The following is a 16,053-nucleotide window of genomic DNA, read 5'->3' as shown; positions in this document are numbered from 1 at the left end:
GAGTGAACATAATTGTTCACTCGCAAACTTCCCTTGCTTGGCTAATCATTTGGACCACCCTCCAAGATGGTGAAGGGGATTTCCCCAAGGGCATAAGACGAGGGTGTGTCTTTTATGAGTTTGAACTACAGCCAATGTAAGTTGACTGCAGTCTAAACTTCATGACCTTTGATCACATGGTTGTTGTAAAGTTCATGCAGTTGGACAATATTTATCCAGTGGTATAAAGAACTTAAGTAAAAAATACTTTAGCTAACTCTTCTCACCTGTGAACACACACACAAGAACCCACATCAAACCACACACTTAATGAACCACATCTAAAACGAGGACAAATCAGAAAGCGCAGTCACCCTTTAAAATTACATGTTGCACCTCTACCTTGCTACCTTTCAGATGAGCAAAGGAGGACAAATGAGAACAGCAGGCCACTGGAGCACTTAGAACAGGAGCAGCCAGAGGTAGAGAAGAGGAGGATTTAGGTGACCAAAACACAGGCCCGAAACAAGTTAAGCTACCCCAGTATCTCCTTGACCGTTTTGGATTGCAAAGCTAAAGAGACACGTGAGACAAGACACAGAGACAGCAACAGAAAAATAGATGATGGAGAGAGACACCAGACGAGACACAGAGGCAGTAACAGAAGAAAAGGATAGAGACACACCAGACAAGACACAGAGACAGCAACTGAAAAATAGGCGATGGAGAGAGGAACCAGAAAAGACAGAGACAGCAACAGAAGAATATGATATGATGGAGAGACAACAGAAGAACAGAACAGGCCATAACAGAAGAGGCTAGACAAAGGAGACAGTAACAAACAAGACACTGAGACCGCAATAGGCAAAACACAGAGAAAGTGAGAGAAGAAGGCAGATGGAGAGAGAACAGAGGTGGGTTAAGCACACAGTAGGCTGTATCACTTCAAGCTGCTCTATAGATTCTAATGAGTTGTATTTATTTGCACAAATTATAAGAGGTGAAATACAGACAGTGAAAAAGTTAAACATGGTTTACAAAGAATTTGCTGGTGAGGTGAAAAAGCCTGTGAAATTACTATTAAAAAAATTGTTTACTTTTACACATTTTACAACCAGGAGGGGATGAGAGAGGAGGGTAAACAAGAGACAGCAACATAGAATACTAAGAGACAGCAACAGATCAGGGCAGATGAGAGACAGCAACAGACGACCCAGAGAAAGCGATAGAAAGAGACAGAGGAAGGGTGAGCACACAGTAGACTGTTTCACTTAAAGCTGTTCAATGGATTCTAATTACTGTGTGTGTGTGTGTGTGTGTGTGTGTGTGTGTGCGTGCGTGCGTGCGTGCGTGCGTGCGTGCGTGCGTGCGTGCGTGCGTGCGTGCTTAATCAGTTTGGCTCATTGGACAGGTCAGAGTCTGTTTGAAGTTGTTGAATCGTTTTTGGCAATGAACTGTAGATGTATGTGTTCGAGAGTAGAGCGTGTTTCAGAGTAGAGAGACTCACAGTGTACTGGCAGCGTCTAGTGTGTCAGATGAGTTACCTGAAAAATATCTAATCATTTCTTGAAGAACATTAGACCAGTATCTTTGTAATTTGGAAAATGACCATAAACAATGTGTTTGGGTGCCTGTATCAGTTTTACATTTATGACACTGAGGAGAAGAGGAAGAGGAGGAGCTTAAAGGATGTCTGCGATTTGGGGATACATGCAATCTTTGTATTATTCTTAATTGGATTGCTCTAGTACGATTACAGAGATATTGTTTTTGCATATCTACAAATGTCCTCCCCCATCTCCTCGTCAATAGTAACAGACAATTCTTTCTCCCACACTCGCTTGGCCCTCTGTGTGTCAACAGTAGAAAAGGACCTTAAAGCATCATTAAAAAAAACGTAGATATTTTCCTTTGAGAAAAAATGCATTCTTTCAATGACAGACACATCAGGGTTGCCAAACAAGGTGGTGTTCTTCAAAATATAATGTCTTACTTGTAGAAAGTGGAAAAAGTTCTGCTTTGGGAGATATTTCTCAACCATCTGGTCAAATGACAATAAAATCTTATCAGCAAATAAATCATTTAGTCTGCCTATGCCCTTATTAAGCCAAATGTTAAAGCCAGCATCCAGCAAGCCTGGATTATTGCAGTAATTTTTGATTTGAAGCTTCTGAAAAAGAAAAGATCCTGCAAGGGGTATTTAGAAAAATAAGTCTCAATGTATAACCAAATACATGGGCACCCTCATATATATCATCCTGACCAACTTGCCCTCTAAATACACATCTGCTGTTTTCAACCAGTATCTCAACGATCACTGCCTCATTGCCTGCGTCCGTTATGGGTCCACGGTCAAATGACCACCCCTCATCACTGTCAAACACTCCCTAAAACACTTCTGCGAGCAGGCCTTTCTAATCGACCTGGCCCGTGTATCCTGGAAGGATATTGACCTCATCCCGTCAGTAGAGGATAGCTGGTTGTTCTTCAAAAGTGCCTTCCTCACCATCTTAAATAAGCATGCCCCTTTCAAAAAAAATTGAACTAAGAACAGATATAGCCCTCAGTTCACTCCAGACTTGACTGCCCTTGACCAGCACAAAAACATCCTGTGGCGCACTGCACTAGAAGTCAGGAACCAATATACACAGTCAGTTAGGAATGCAAAGGCTAGCTTTTTCAAACAGAAATTAGCATCTTGCAACACTAATTCCAAAATATTTTGGGACACTGTAAAGTCCATGGAGAATAAGAGCATCTCCTCTCAGCTGTCCACTGCACTGAGGCTAGGAAACACTGTCACCACCGATAAATCCACGAAAATCGAGAATTTCAATAAGCATTTCTCTACGGCTGGCCACGCTTTCCAATTGGCTACCCCAACCCCGGCCAACAGCTCTGCACCCCCCACAACTGGCCCAAGTCCCCCCCCCCCCTCTGCTTCTCCTTCACCCAAATCCAGACAGCTGACGTCCTGAAAGAGCTGCAGAATCTGGATCCCTACAAATCAGCTGGGCTAGACAATCTGGACCCTCTCTTCCTAAAATTCGCAACCCATATGACTAGTCTGTTCAACCTCTCTTTCGTATCTTCTGAGATTCCTAAAGATTGGAAAGCGGCCGCTGTCATCCCCCTCAAAGGGGGAAACACTCTAGACCCAAACTGTTACAAACCTATATCCATCCTGCCCTGCCTTTCTAAAGTCTTTGAAAGCCAAGTGAACAAACAGATCACCGACCATCTCGAATCCCACCGTACCTTCTCCGCTATGCAATCCGGTTTCCGAGCTGGTCACGGGTGCACCTCAGCCACGCTCAAGGTCCTAAACGATATCATAACCACCATCGATAAAAAACAGTACTGTGCAGCCGTCTTCATCGACCCGGCCAAGGCTTTCGACTCTGTCAATCACCGTATTCTTAATCGGCAGACTCAACAGCCTTGGTTTCTCAAATGACTGCCTCGCCTGGTTCACCAACTACTTCCCAGATAGAATTCAGTGTGTCAAATCGGAGGGCCTGTTGTCCGGACCTCTGCCAGTCTATGGGTGTGCCACAGGGTTCAATTCTCGGGCCGACTCTTTTCTCTTTATACATCAATGATGTCGCTCTTGCTGCGGGTGATTCTTTGGTCCACCTCTACGCAGATGATACCATTCTGTATACATCTAGCCCTTCTTTGGACATTGTGTTAACAAACCTCCAAACAAGCTTCAATGCCATACAACACTCCTTCCGTGGCCTCCAACTGCTCTCAAACGCTAGTAAAACTAAATGCATGCTCTTCAACCGATCGCTGCCCACACCCGCCCGCCTAGCATCACTACTCTGGACCGTTCTGACTTAGAATATGTGGACAACTATAAATACTTAGGTGTCTGACTAGACATAAACTCTCTTTCCAGACTCATTAAGCATCTCCAATCCAAAATTAAATCTAGAATCGGCTTCCTATTTCGCAACAAAGCCTCCTTCACTCATGCTGCCAAACATACCCTCGTAAAACTGACTATTCTGCTGATCCTTGACTTTGGCGATGTCATTTACAAAATAGCCCCTAACACTCTACTCAGCAAATTGGATGCAGTCTATCACAGTGGCATCCGTTTTGTCACCAAAGCCCCATATACTACCCACCACTGTGACCTGTATGCTCTCATTGGCTGGTCCTCGCTACATATTCGTCGCCAAACCCACTGGCTCCAGGTCATCTATAAGTGTTTGCTAGGTAAAGCTCACTGGTCACCATAGCAACACCCACCCGTAGCAAGTGATCCAGCAGGTATATCTCACTGGTCATTCCATGCTGCCAATGACTGGAACGAACTGCAAAACTGAAGTTGGAGAGTTACATCTCCCTCACTAACTTCAAGCATCGGCTGTCAGAGCAGCTTACCCATCTGTAAATAGCCAACCAACTACCTACCTCATCCCCATATTTGTTTTTTGTTTTTTTCTGCTCTTTGCACACCGGTATTTCTACTTGCACATCCTCATCTGCACATCTGTCACTAGTGTCAATTGCTAAATTGTAATTACTTCACCACTATGGCCTATTTATTGCCTTACCTCCTTACTTCATTTGCACACACTGTATACAGATTTTCTATTGTGTTATTGACTGTATATTTGCTTATGTGTAACTCTGTTGTTGTTTTTGACGCACTGCTTTGCTTTATCTTGGCCAGGTCGCAGTTGTAAATGAGAACTTGTTATCAACTGGCCTACCTGGTTAAATAAAGGTGCATTTAAAAAAAAAATATATATATATATATATATATATAAAACCTTAACCCATTTTATAAAGTTGTCACCTAGGCCAAATTTAGTCAGAGCAAAGAATAGGTAGGACCACTCCACACGGTCAACTGCTTTTTCAGCATCTAGGGAGAGCACAAGACCATCCACAGCACTTCGTTGGTAAGCTTGAATAACATTAAGAAGCATTATTACATGAGTTACAGGCCTTAATGAAGCTAGTTTGGTCCCCTTTCACAATTAGTGGCAATAGTCATGTGACTAGGATTTTAGAAAGAAATTGTCTATCCACGTTCAGAAGGGCAATAGGTTTATACGAGGAACAAGACTCTGGGCATTTTCCCTTTTTGAGAATAAGTGATATGTTAGCGTTATGTCAGCGTTTGAGGGAGGCGGTCATTTGAAAATGTGTGGTTAAACATATCAAGCAATGGCTCAAGGATCAGGCCATGGAACTCCTTATAGAACTCACTACAGAACCCGTCTGGTCCTGGGGCCGTACCATTTTGCAGATTCTCAATTGCAAACATTATCTCTTCTTTGGTAATAGGGGCATTAAGGAGAGAACTCTGTTCTTCGGAAATAGTAGGGAGCTCAGTCTTAGAAAAGAAGTCCTCCATTAGTTTGGGTGCATCATTTGTCAGTTCTGAGGTATAAAGATTTGCATAACATTTCTTAAATTACTCATGTATCCATTTATTTGTATATAAATAGTTGCCATCAGAATCAGTAATAGTAGCAATTGACTGGGAGTCTGCTGTCTTTTTAGCTAGGTACGCCAAATATTTTCCTGGTTTATCGCCATGTTCATAAAACTTTTGCCTGACAAATCAATTTTTATTTTCAGCATCCTGTGTTAGGAGAGAGTCCAATGTTGATTTAAGGACTGATATGGTCTTGGTATTGGTCTTGAAGAATGGTTGTATTCAATCTCCAATGTCTTGATGGATTGGGTGCCCCTGTTGGGTTTTATGTCCAGGAACACCTCAGCATGATCAGATATGACTATGCTTCCTATGTTAGCAGATAAAACAGACTGCAAAGACGTCCTGGGCATAAAAAAGTAATCTATTCTAGTCTGACATCCATGAGGTGCAGAGAAAAAGGGGAACTCTCTGTTGGAGGGATGAAAGGTTCTCCAGACATCAACATACCCCAGATCATCACAAATAACTTTAAGCGACCTAGCTTGAGGAGAGGGTGACGCTATGCTGCTGGGATACTTGTCAATAAGGGGGTTCAACAAACAATTAAAATCTCCTCCAACCACTGCAGTGTCTGAGTTTAATTCTGAGAAGTCTAGAAATCAGGGGGGTGGGCAGGGGGGAAGTAAATATTCATTATAGAAATGTCCTGCCCTTGTAAAGTACCTTTAAATTATAACAAAACAACCAAATGTATCTTTGACACAATTCAACACCTTAAGTGGTAGGTTCTTTTTCACAAGAATTGCCACACCTCTACTTATTTGATGTAAATGAGAAAAACACTTGACCAAACCCCCCATGTTGCAATTTCAGATGCTCCTTATCGTCCAAATGAGTTTCTTGCAACAGATATATTACATATATTTTTGTAAATAGTACTTTTTTCCTTTTAATGGGATTATGGCTCCCTCTAACGTTCCATGTACATAAACGCAGTCTGTTACCTGCCATTGCACGTTGACCAACCAATATTCAGAATGAATCCTATTGTAAAGAAAGGGTGATACCTTTCCCCATGTGTTGAACTCTCCCCATTCTCACTGAGCCTAAACAAACTATATGAACCCTGAACCCGAACTATACTACACCCAAAAAATAAACATGTAAAGTTCCAAAAGGGGGTTTTCCTGCTAGCTAACATGCAGGGGATTTCAACTCTCCAATGTAGACTTTTAAGTCTGCATAACCACTCTATAGCCTCGTCATTTATACATATGAAAATGAAAATCAATAAAAGGAGATTGAGGCTCTTCCAACTAAGACCAAGCCTGGGCACCAATATAGATTCACATAGATCTCAGTCTGAGCTATGGTGGCAGTTACTGTAGCAATAAAAATAATGCAATAAAAAATGTTCTCAAGAGCACTTGAGAACTCACATCACTGCTTCATGACCAGATTTGAATAAAGAAAAGTTATCCAATGCTGCAAAGTCCCAGCCTAAAGTTATTTAGCCGAGAGAGTCAATAAACGCAGCAACCTCTTCAGGTGTGTAACGCTTCGAACACACCGCGTCAATACATTTTGGTACACCAGAATTACATTCATTTCCAATGAAATGCTGCACTTGTCTTGCAGAATTGAGTTGCAGAGGCAGTTGCAGTGCTTTCGGTGTGCATATGTTGGATTTATCGAACGCCTCAAACTGTATGCGTAGTTGGCTTGACAGAAGTGGAAGCGTTACGCTTTGAACACACCGACAGCGTTTTTGCGCAAAATAGTATGCAGCATCATCTGGATATGTATGCAACAAAAGTTCAACATTCACCTTCTGCTACCATTTCTGTCAAGCTGTCTACGGCATACAGTTTGACGCATACGTTCGATAAATCCAATGAATGCACCACATCAAATGCACTGCAACTGCCTCTGCAACGCAATGCTGCAAGGCAAACGCAGCGTTTCATTAGAAATGAATGTAATTCTGGTGTACCAAAATGCAATGACGTTGTTGGTGTGTTCAAAGCTTAAAGCTTCTTAGGCGTTCCGTTGACCATAATCAATGTGGCCGGGTACAGCAGTGCTTAGTCCATCTTCATTCTCTTGAGTGAGACTTCACCTCATCAAACGCTTTGCATCTTTGTACAACTGCCGTGGAGTAATCATTGAAGAATGAGACCCTTGAACCTTGGCGTCAAATACTGTCAGATCCGATGCGTCTGGCCGCAACTATGCTTGTCGAGGGAGTTGTGGCACTTTATAATCACTGTCCGTGGGGGCTGGTTGGGAGCGGGGTATCGATGTCTGAGAGCATGGGCTCTATACAGCTTCACACATCCAGCCTTAGTATCCATTTGTAGGTAGCCAGGAATCCATTCCTCAAAGAATTTAACTGAACGTGTCCCTTCAGCATTTTCCGGGAGTCCCACCACATGGATATTGCATCTGCGTCCTCGATTATCCAAGTCATCAATGTGCTCCGCCATTTCGCGCACCTGTTTCTCACGTGCCTTCATCTTAGTGTCCATTGATGTAGTTGAAGTTTCCACAGTAGCAATTCTTCCTTCCACCTCATCAACACGCTTGACAACCTTCTGTAGTTCGGTGACTGGCCTGCTGTTGCTTCCAAGACCGTTCCTATCTTGACATAGCATTACTAAAGTAATCTGTCAGTCATCTTTTGAATCACCAGGGCCATTGTGCCTGGATCCGCAATGGTGTTAGTTCATCCTACACATTTACGGGGTGGTGGTTTTGGTCGAGTTCTTAGTAGTTCTGCTGGGCATGTTGTCAGAAACGTTTGAGAAATAGCCGTCAAAAGAGAGAAATTAACGAATGCCACGGGAGCTCGCTGAAACACGGCTGTGTTCGATTACCCATACTAACATACTATATACTACATATTTAATGAGTATATACTACATGCTATATACTTTTAGTTCATTTTAGTACACTGTAAACTAATGGTATCGTTTAAGTTGAGCGTAATAGAGCTTCGCCTATCTACCGGACGTTGATGCTGTTTCTATGCAACCTCTTGCTAGCTTGTTAGCATAACAAATGACAAGCTAAACATTTTACGATTTCGGGTGTGTTCCTAAATTCAATCTGCAGTGCCAGAGAGCGCTCTGGGCGTTTGTAAATCCAGAGCGTTGTCAGATTGTAAATTCAGAGCGTTTCGCTCTCGGAGCATTCCAGACACAAATGAGAGAACACCTCACTCTGACCATTTTACTCGCCATAGCAGAGCTGGTTAGGCTGTTTTCATGTTATCCAGAGCATTGGTGACTGTAACTGTGCTGCTGGCAACAGTTTATTGTGCTTTTTTTGTCGACGTTTACTGACACCGGCCATGTCTAACGATTCACGAGAGTGCTCTGAAATCAGAGTAGATAGCCAGAATTAACTATGTCCATTGAAACGCACAAAGACTATACCACTGAGTTAAGAATGATGTGAATAATCAAGTCAATAAACATTGGTTAGTGAGTTAGATAGCAGATAGTTAATATACTGCCTGGAAAGTTTGATGTATTAGTATCCAACTACAGTAGCTAACATACCGGTACATACTGCTATAACGCTATGCGGTTCGTAAGAATAGCGTAGCTAACAAATTGTCAGCCAACATAACATGTAACGTAACTTATTTGAAAATTCATTACTTTATTACATTGCTCAACATTTTTTAAACATTTGTCGTTAGTCAGTTCAATGAATTTGCATTCGCTCTCGTCGGACTTCGGCTGCGTATTTTCCGCCATTTTCATCAAATCTGAAAACGAACTATATCCATACTATGACCAATAAGCATACTATCTCAAAGAAAAAGCCATATCTCCATCCAGTGTCTGTTCTTTTGGCCATCTTAATATTTTATTTTTATTGGCCAGTCTGAAATATGGCTTTTTCTTTGCAACTCTGCCTAGAAGGCCAGCATCCCGGAGTCGCCTCTTTACTGTAGACGTTGAGACTGGTGTTTTGCAAGTACTATTTGATGAAGCTGCCAGTTGAGGACTTGTGAGGCATCTGTTTCTCAAACTGAACAGTCTAATGGGGGCGGCAGGTAGCCTAGTGGTTAGAGCGTGGGAGCAGTAACCAAAGAGTTGCTAGATCGAATCCCCGAGCTGACAAGGTAAAAATCTGTCGTTCTGTCCCTGAACACTGTTCCTAGGCCGTTATTGTAAATATGAATTTGTTCTTAACTGACCTGACCTAGTTAAATAAAGATAAAGAAAATAAATGATGTACTTGCTCAGTTGTGCACCGGGGTCTCCCACTCCTCTTTCTATTCTGGTTAGAGACAGTTTGCGCTGTTCTGTGATGGGAGTAGTACACAGCGTTGTACGAGATCTTCAGTTTCTTGGCAAGAATAGACTGATGAGTTTCAGAAGAAAGTTCTTTGTTTCTGGCCATTTTGAGCCTGTAATCGAACCCACAAATGCTGATGCTCCAGATACTCAACTAGTCTAAAGAAGGCCAGTTTTATTGCTTCTTTAATCAGAACAACAGTTTTCAGCTGTGCTAACATAATTGCAAAAGGGTTTTCTAATGATCAATTAGCCTTTTAAAATGATAAACTTGGATTAGCTAACACAACGTGCCATTGAAACACAGGAGTGATGGTTGCTGATAATGGGCCTCTGTACGCCTATGTAGATATTCCATTTAAAGAAATCTGCCGTTTCCAGCTACAATAGTCATTTACAACATTAACAATGTCTACACTGTATTTCTGATCAATTTGAAGTTATTTTAATGGACCAAAAGGACATTTCTAAGTGACACCAATTTTTTTTAAGTTAGTGTACATATTACCTCATTTACCTCAACTAACCATTGCCCCTGCACATTAACTCTGTACTGGTACCCCCTGTATATAGCCTCACATGTTATTTTACTGCTGCGGTTTTTTACTTATCTATTTTTTACTTAACACTTATTTTTTATTAACTTCTTAAAGTATTGTTGGTTAAGGGCTTGTAAGTAAGCATTTCACTGTAAGGTCTGCACCTGTTGTATTCGGCGCATGTGACAAATACAATTTGATTTGATGCCCTGATGTGCAGTGTGGAGCATCTTAAAACGTCTTAGGGATAGGGGGCAGTATTCGGAAGATTGGATGACTGAGGTGCCCAACGTAAACTGCCTGCTACTCAGGCCCAGAAGCTAGGATATGCATATGATTGGTGGTATTGGATAGGAAACTCTCTGAAGTTTCTAAAACTGTTAAAATAATGTCTGTGAGTGTAACAGAACTGATATGGCAGGCGAAAACCAGAGGAGAATCCATCCAGAATTCTTTTTCGAGGTCACCACTGTCTATGGGAATATCAATGGAATACCTCCCAGATTGCAGTTCCTAGGGCTTCCTGTAGATGTCAACAGTCTTTAGAAAGAGTTTAAGGCTTGTTTTTTGAAAAATTTGCTAGAATTTATAGTTTTTCTAGGTGGCTCCCATTTTGGCTGTAGTATTGTGGCGCGCACTTTGTTATTTATGTCCGGTAATGAACATACTATTCTCCGTCTTAAATTGTATCATTTATTTACATGTTAGGGTACCTGAGGATTGATTAGAAATGTTGTTTGACTTGTTTGGACGAAGTTTATTGGTAACTTTTGGGATTCCTTTGTATGCATTTTGAACGAGGGAAACCGGTTGATTACTGAATCAAGCGCGCCAACTAAACTGACTTTTTTGGGATATAAAGAAGGACTTTATCGAACAAAACAACCATTTGTTATGTAGCTGGGACCCTTGGGATTGCAAACAGAGGAAGATCTTCAAAGGTAAGTGATTTATTTTATCGCTATTTCTGACTTTCGTGACGCCTCTGCTTGTTTGGAAATTTTTTGTAATGCTTTTGTATGCGGGGCGCTGTCCTCAGATAATCGCATGGTATGCTTTTGCCGTAAAGCCTTTTTGAAATCTGACAAAGCGTCTGGATTAACAAGAAGTTAAGCTTTTAAACGATGTGAGACACTTGTATTTTCATGAATGTTTAATATTACGAATTTTGTATTTTGAATTTCGCGCTCTGCAATTTCACCGGATGTTGGCGAGGTGGGGCGCTAGCATCCCACCTAGCCCCTTAAGTACCTCGGTTCTAAAGTCAATGGAAATTTTAATATGTTTCTTTACCATGAGTAGTCCATCATCAATGTAAAGATAGTCTCTGATGTGCCAGTAGGGTGGTGCTTTCAGTGGTGCACTTTTCTTCTTGTCTGGCTAGCCATCTTCCTCAGCAGCTGCATGTTGCTGTCTTTCTCTGTGACTGCTCTCAGCTGTTACAAAAGAGCGCCCTCCAGTGGCTCATGTGTGGAGACTGCATAAATTACTTTCTCGTCACTGAGGTCACACTCTTCATGTGTGGCAGTCTGGGGTACTGCTATTAACATGTTTTTACCTGGGGTGTAGACGATGTGACTGTCCTATTTCTGTATTTGAAGCAGCACCCTTTGAAGGGCTCCCGAGTGGTGCAGCGGTCTAAGGCACTGTATCTCAGTGCAAGAAGCGTCACTGCAGTCCCTGGTTCGAGTCTAGGCTGCATCACATCTGGCTGTGATTGGGAGTCCCATAGGGCGGTGCACAATTGGCCCAGCGTCGTCCGGGTTTGGCCTGGGTAGGCCCTAATTGTATATAAGAATTTGTTCTTAACTGACTTGCCTAGTTAAATAAAGGTACAATTTAAAAAAGAAATAAAATACATATATGTCCCTTTCTGATGGGCTTGGTGATTACAGACTGAAGTGGTTTGTGGTTGGATTGAACTCTGACCTGGACACCATAGACATACTGGTGAAACACTATTGCTAGGAGTTCTTTATCTATCTGGGCATAATATTGTTCAGCCCCAGACAGAGGTCTGGATGCAAAGGCTATAGGCTGTTTACCTTGCATCAGGATAAGTCCAATATTTGAATGCATCAGCTTGTATTTCAATCTCTTCCTGTCGATTGAAGAATTTCAGCAGTGGAGATGGCCATTTTCAGTCGCTACGGTGCTGCTTGTTGTTCTGGGTGCCACTGCCATGCCATGTCCTTCCTGAGGAGCATTCTGACTGGTGCAGTGAGTGCGGCTTCATATGGGTTATACTGGGTTAGGAAATGTGTCATGCCCAGTAATAGTGATAGTAATAGACAGTTTTTGTCTTCTGGTGGGGGAATTTGTGTGATTTCTGACACCCCATCTGCGCTGATGATGTGCCCATGTACTTCACTTCACGCACCATGTACTGTATAATGTTAGACGGATGGATATGTCCATCACCTGCTATAGAATACGGTCATAGACACCATCAATGTCATCAAAGTCAATCTGCTGAAATACCTATCTGGCACTTTTTATGCCAAACTGAAACTGATTATACTGGTACCTCCCCCATGGGGTATTGAATGTGCAGAGACCAGCTGATTCCTTATCCAGCTTGATTTGCCAAAACCCATCCGGCTCATCTAGGATAGTGAAGATATTCATGTCTGCTAGTTTGCATTGCACGTCCGCTGAGGTGGGAATAGAGAAGTGTTGGCTCTGTATGGGCTTGTTCAGGTCCTTAGGATCCAGGCATACCCTAAGAGACATTTTTCTTTTCAGCTATGACTAGACTGCTCACCCACGCTGATGTTTTTTTTAAACTTTGCTGACCAATGTCTCTTTCAGCCTGTCAAGCACAGCATATGGGATTTTCCTACATCCATAAACAACAGGAGGGACTTTTTCGACCAATGTAGATGTGATGCTGGCCTAGAAACTCACGAGTCCTTTGAACACAGATGCATAGCGCTTGAGTAGATCCTCCTTTGAGCGTGGCGTAGCATGGCTTGCAACTGTTTCAACTTTTCTGAGGTGAAGCTGCACACAGGCCTCTCTGCCTAGTAGTGATTTCCAATGCCACATCTTTTAGAACATTGAATGCGTGACACCTCTTTGGTTTGTGTGTTTTTCCACAAGTCGTTGTATGCTGCACACTGATTGCGTAACATGGCAACCTTTTTTTCCGTAGCATGCACAAACTGTTCTGTGCTACTGGTAGCTGATATAGCCTTAGCCTGAGTGGACGTAACTTATATTGCAAACATCTATGGCCTTAGCTAGGGTTGTCTGAAATGAGATGCTAATCACAATTTTGTCCCTCAGCATTAGATCCTCATATTTCTCCAAACCTCTGTTGTCCTGAGTTTGCATACAACATCCAAAACATCGAATCTATGGAGACACAATCTATAGAGTTTTTGAATCCTGACACTCTCGACACATTTACAAAAATAGTAATGGCCTCTAAACCTTTCAGCTCTCTACCGGACCCTATTCCAATTAAACTACTGAAAGTACTACTTCCTGTGCTTGGCCCTCTTATGTTGAACATTATGAATGGCTCCCTATCCTCACTAAAAGTGGCAGTAATAAAGCCTCTCCTGAAAAAGCCAAACCTTGACCCAGATTTTTCTTTTTTAACTATCGGCCTATATCGAATCTCCCATTCCTCTCAATACATTTTTTTAAAAGCTTTTGGTCAGCAACTCCCTGCCTTCCTGAAGACAAATAATGTATATGAAACCCCATCATTGCACTCGTGAAGGTGGTAAATTAACTATGAATAACATCAGACCAATACTCTGTGTCTGTCTTGTGTTCCTAAACCGAAATTGACACCATCGATCGTCACACACTGTACCCGTACACAGCCAATCTGTAAATAGCACACCCAACTACCTCATCCCCATATTATTACTTACCCTCTTGTTCTTTTGCACCCCAGTATCTCTACTTGCACATCATCATCTGCACATCTATTACTCCAGTATTAATGCTAAATTGTAATTATTTCGCCTCTATGGCCAATTTATTGCCGACCTCCCTACTCTTCTACATTTGCACACACTGTACATAGATTTTTCATTTTTTTTTATTGTGTTATTGACTGTACGTTTGTTTATGTGTAACTCTGTGTTGTTGTTTTTGTCGCACTGCTTTGCTTTATCTTGGTCAGGTCACAGTTGTAAATGAGAACTTGTTCTCAACTGGCCTACCTGGTTAAATAAAGATTAAATAAAAAATTTAATAAAACATTATTTTGGAGGGATTGGAAACCGTAATTGGTCTACGTGGATTGGTCAATTGGTCTATTGGTTTAGATCTTATCTGTCGGAAAGATATCAGTTCGTCTTTGTGGATAGTTTGTCTTCTGAGAAATCAATAGTAATTTTTGGTGTTCTTCAAGGTTCTGCTCTAGAACCACTAGTGTTTTCACTATATATGCTACCTCTTGGTGATGTCATTCGGAAACACAATATTAACTTTCACTGCTATGCCGATGACACACAACTGTACATTAAGATGAAACATGGGGAAGCCCCAATATTGCCTCCATGGAAGCCTGTGTTTCAGACATAAGGAATTGGATGGCAGCAAATATTTTACTTTTAAAGTCTGAAAAAACAGAGATGCTAGTTCTAGGTCCCAAGAAACAAAGATATCTGACGTCGGATCTGACAATGAATCTCGATGGTTGTACAGTTGTCTCAAAAAAAACTGTGAAGGACCTCAGCGTTACTCTGGACCCTGATATCTCTTTTGACGAACATATAAACAAATATTTCAAGAGAAGCCTTTTTCCAAGAATTTCTAAGGAAACAGCTGGAGGCAGGGATTTCTCTTGTAGAGCTAAATTTTTATGGAATGGTCTGCCGATCTACGTGAGAGATGCAGACTTGGTCTCAACCTTTAAGTCTTTACTGAAGACTCATCTCTTCAGTAGGTCCTATGATTGAGTGTAGTCTGGCCCAGGGGTGTGAAGGTGAACAGCAAGGCACTGGAGTGACAAACCACCCTTGGTGTCTTTGCCTGGCCGGCTCTCTCTCTCCACTGGGATTCTCTGACCCTATTAAAGGGGCTGAGTAACTGGCTTGCTCGCACTCTCCCATGCTGTCCCTAGGAGGGGTGCATCACGTCATGACAGGCTTTTTTTCTATACTCGACCTGAGTGCGTTGAGTCACTGACGTGATCTTCCTTCCTGTCCTTGGGCTCGTGTGGGTGGGGGGGGGGGGGGGTGGGGGGGTCTCTGTGGGCTATACTCTGCCTTGTCTCAAGTAAGTCAGTGGTCTGTTGATATCCCTTTGGTGGTGTAGGGGCTGTGCTTTGGAAAAGTGGGTGTGGTTGTATCCTGCCTGGTTTACCCTGTCCGTGGGTAACTTTGGAAGGGGAGTGGCCCCTGACCCACAACTCCCCCCCGTCAGTCTCCAGTATCTATGCTGCAATAGTCTATGTGTTGTCGGGCTAAGGTCAGTCTGTCATATCTGTTGTAATTTTCCTGTCTTATATGGTATCCTGTGTGATCTTAGGTATGCTACCTTTAATTCTCCCATCTCTCTTTCTCTCTCTCTCCCCTTCCGGAGGACCTGAGCCCTAGAACCATGCCTCAGGATTACTTGGCCTGACAACTCATGGCTGTCCCAGTCTCCAGTCCACCTGGTCGTGCTGCTGATCCAGTTTCTGCTGTTCTGCTTGCAACTAAATGGAACCCTCACCTGTTTACCAGTCATGCTACCCTGTCCCAGACCTGCTGTTTCGATCCTCTCCCTTTCTCTCTTTACCGCACCTGCTGTCACGACCTCTGAATGCTCGACTATGAAAAGCCAACGGACATTTACTCCTGTGGTGCTGACCTTT

The sequence above is a fragment of the Salvelinus alpinus genome, chromosome 16 (assembly GCF_045679555.1).
Source record: "Salvelinus alpinus chromosome 16, SLU_Salpinus.1, whole genome shotgun sequence".
Taxonomy (NCBI): domain Eukaryota; kingdom Metazoa; phylum Chordata; class Actinopteri; order Salmoniformes; family Salmonidae; genus Salvelinus; species Salvelinus alpinus.
This window is presented reverse-complemented; position numbering follows the sequence as displayed.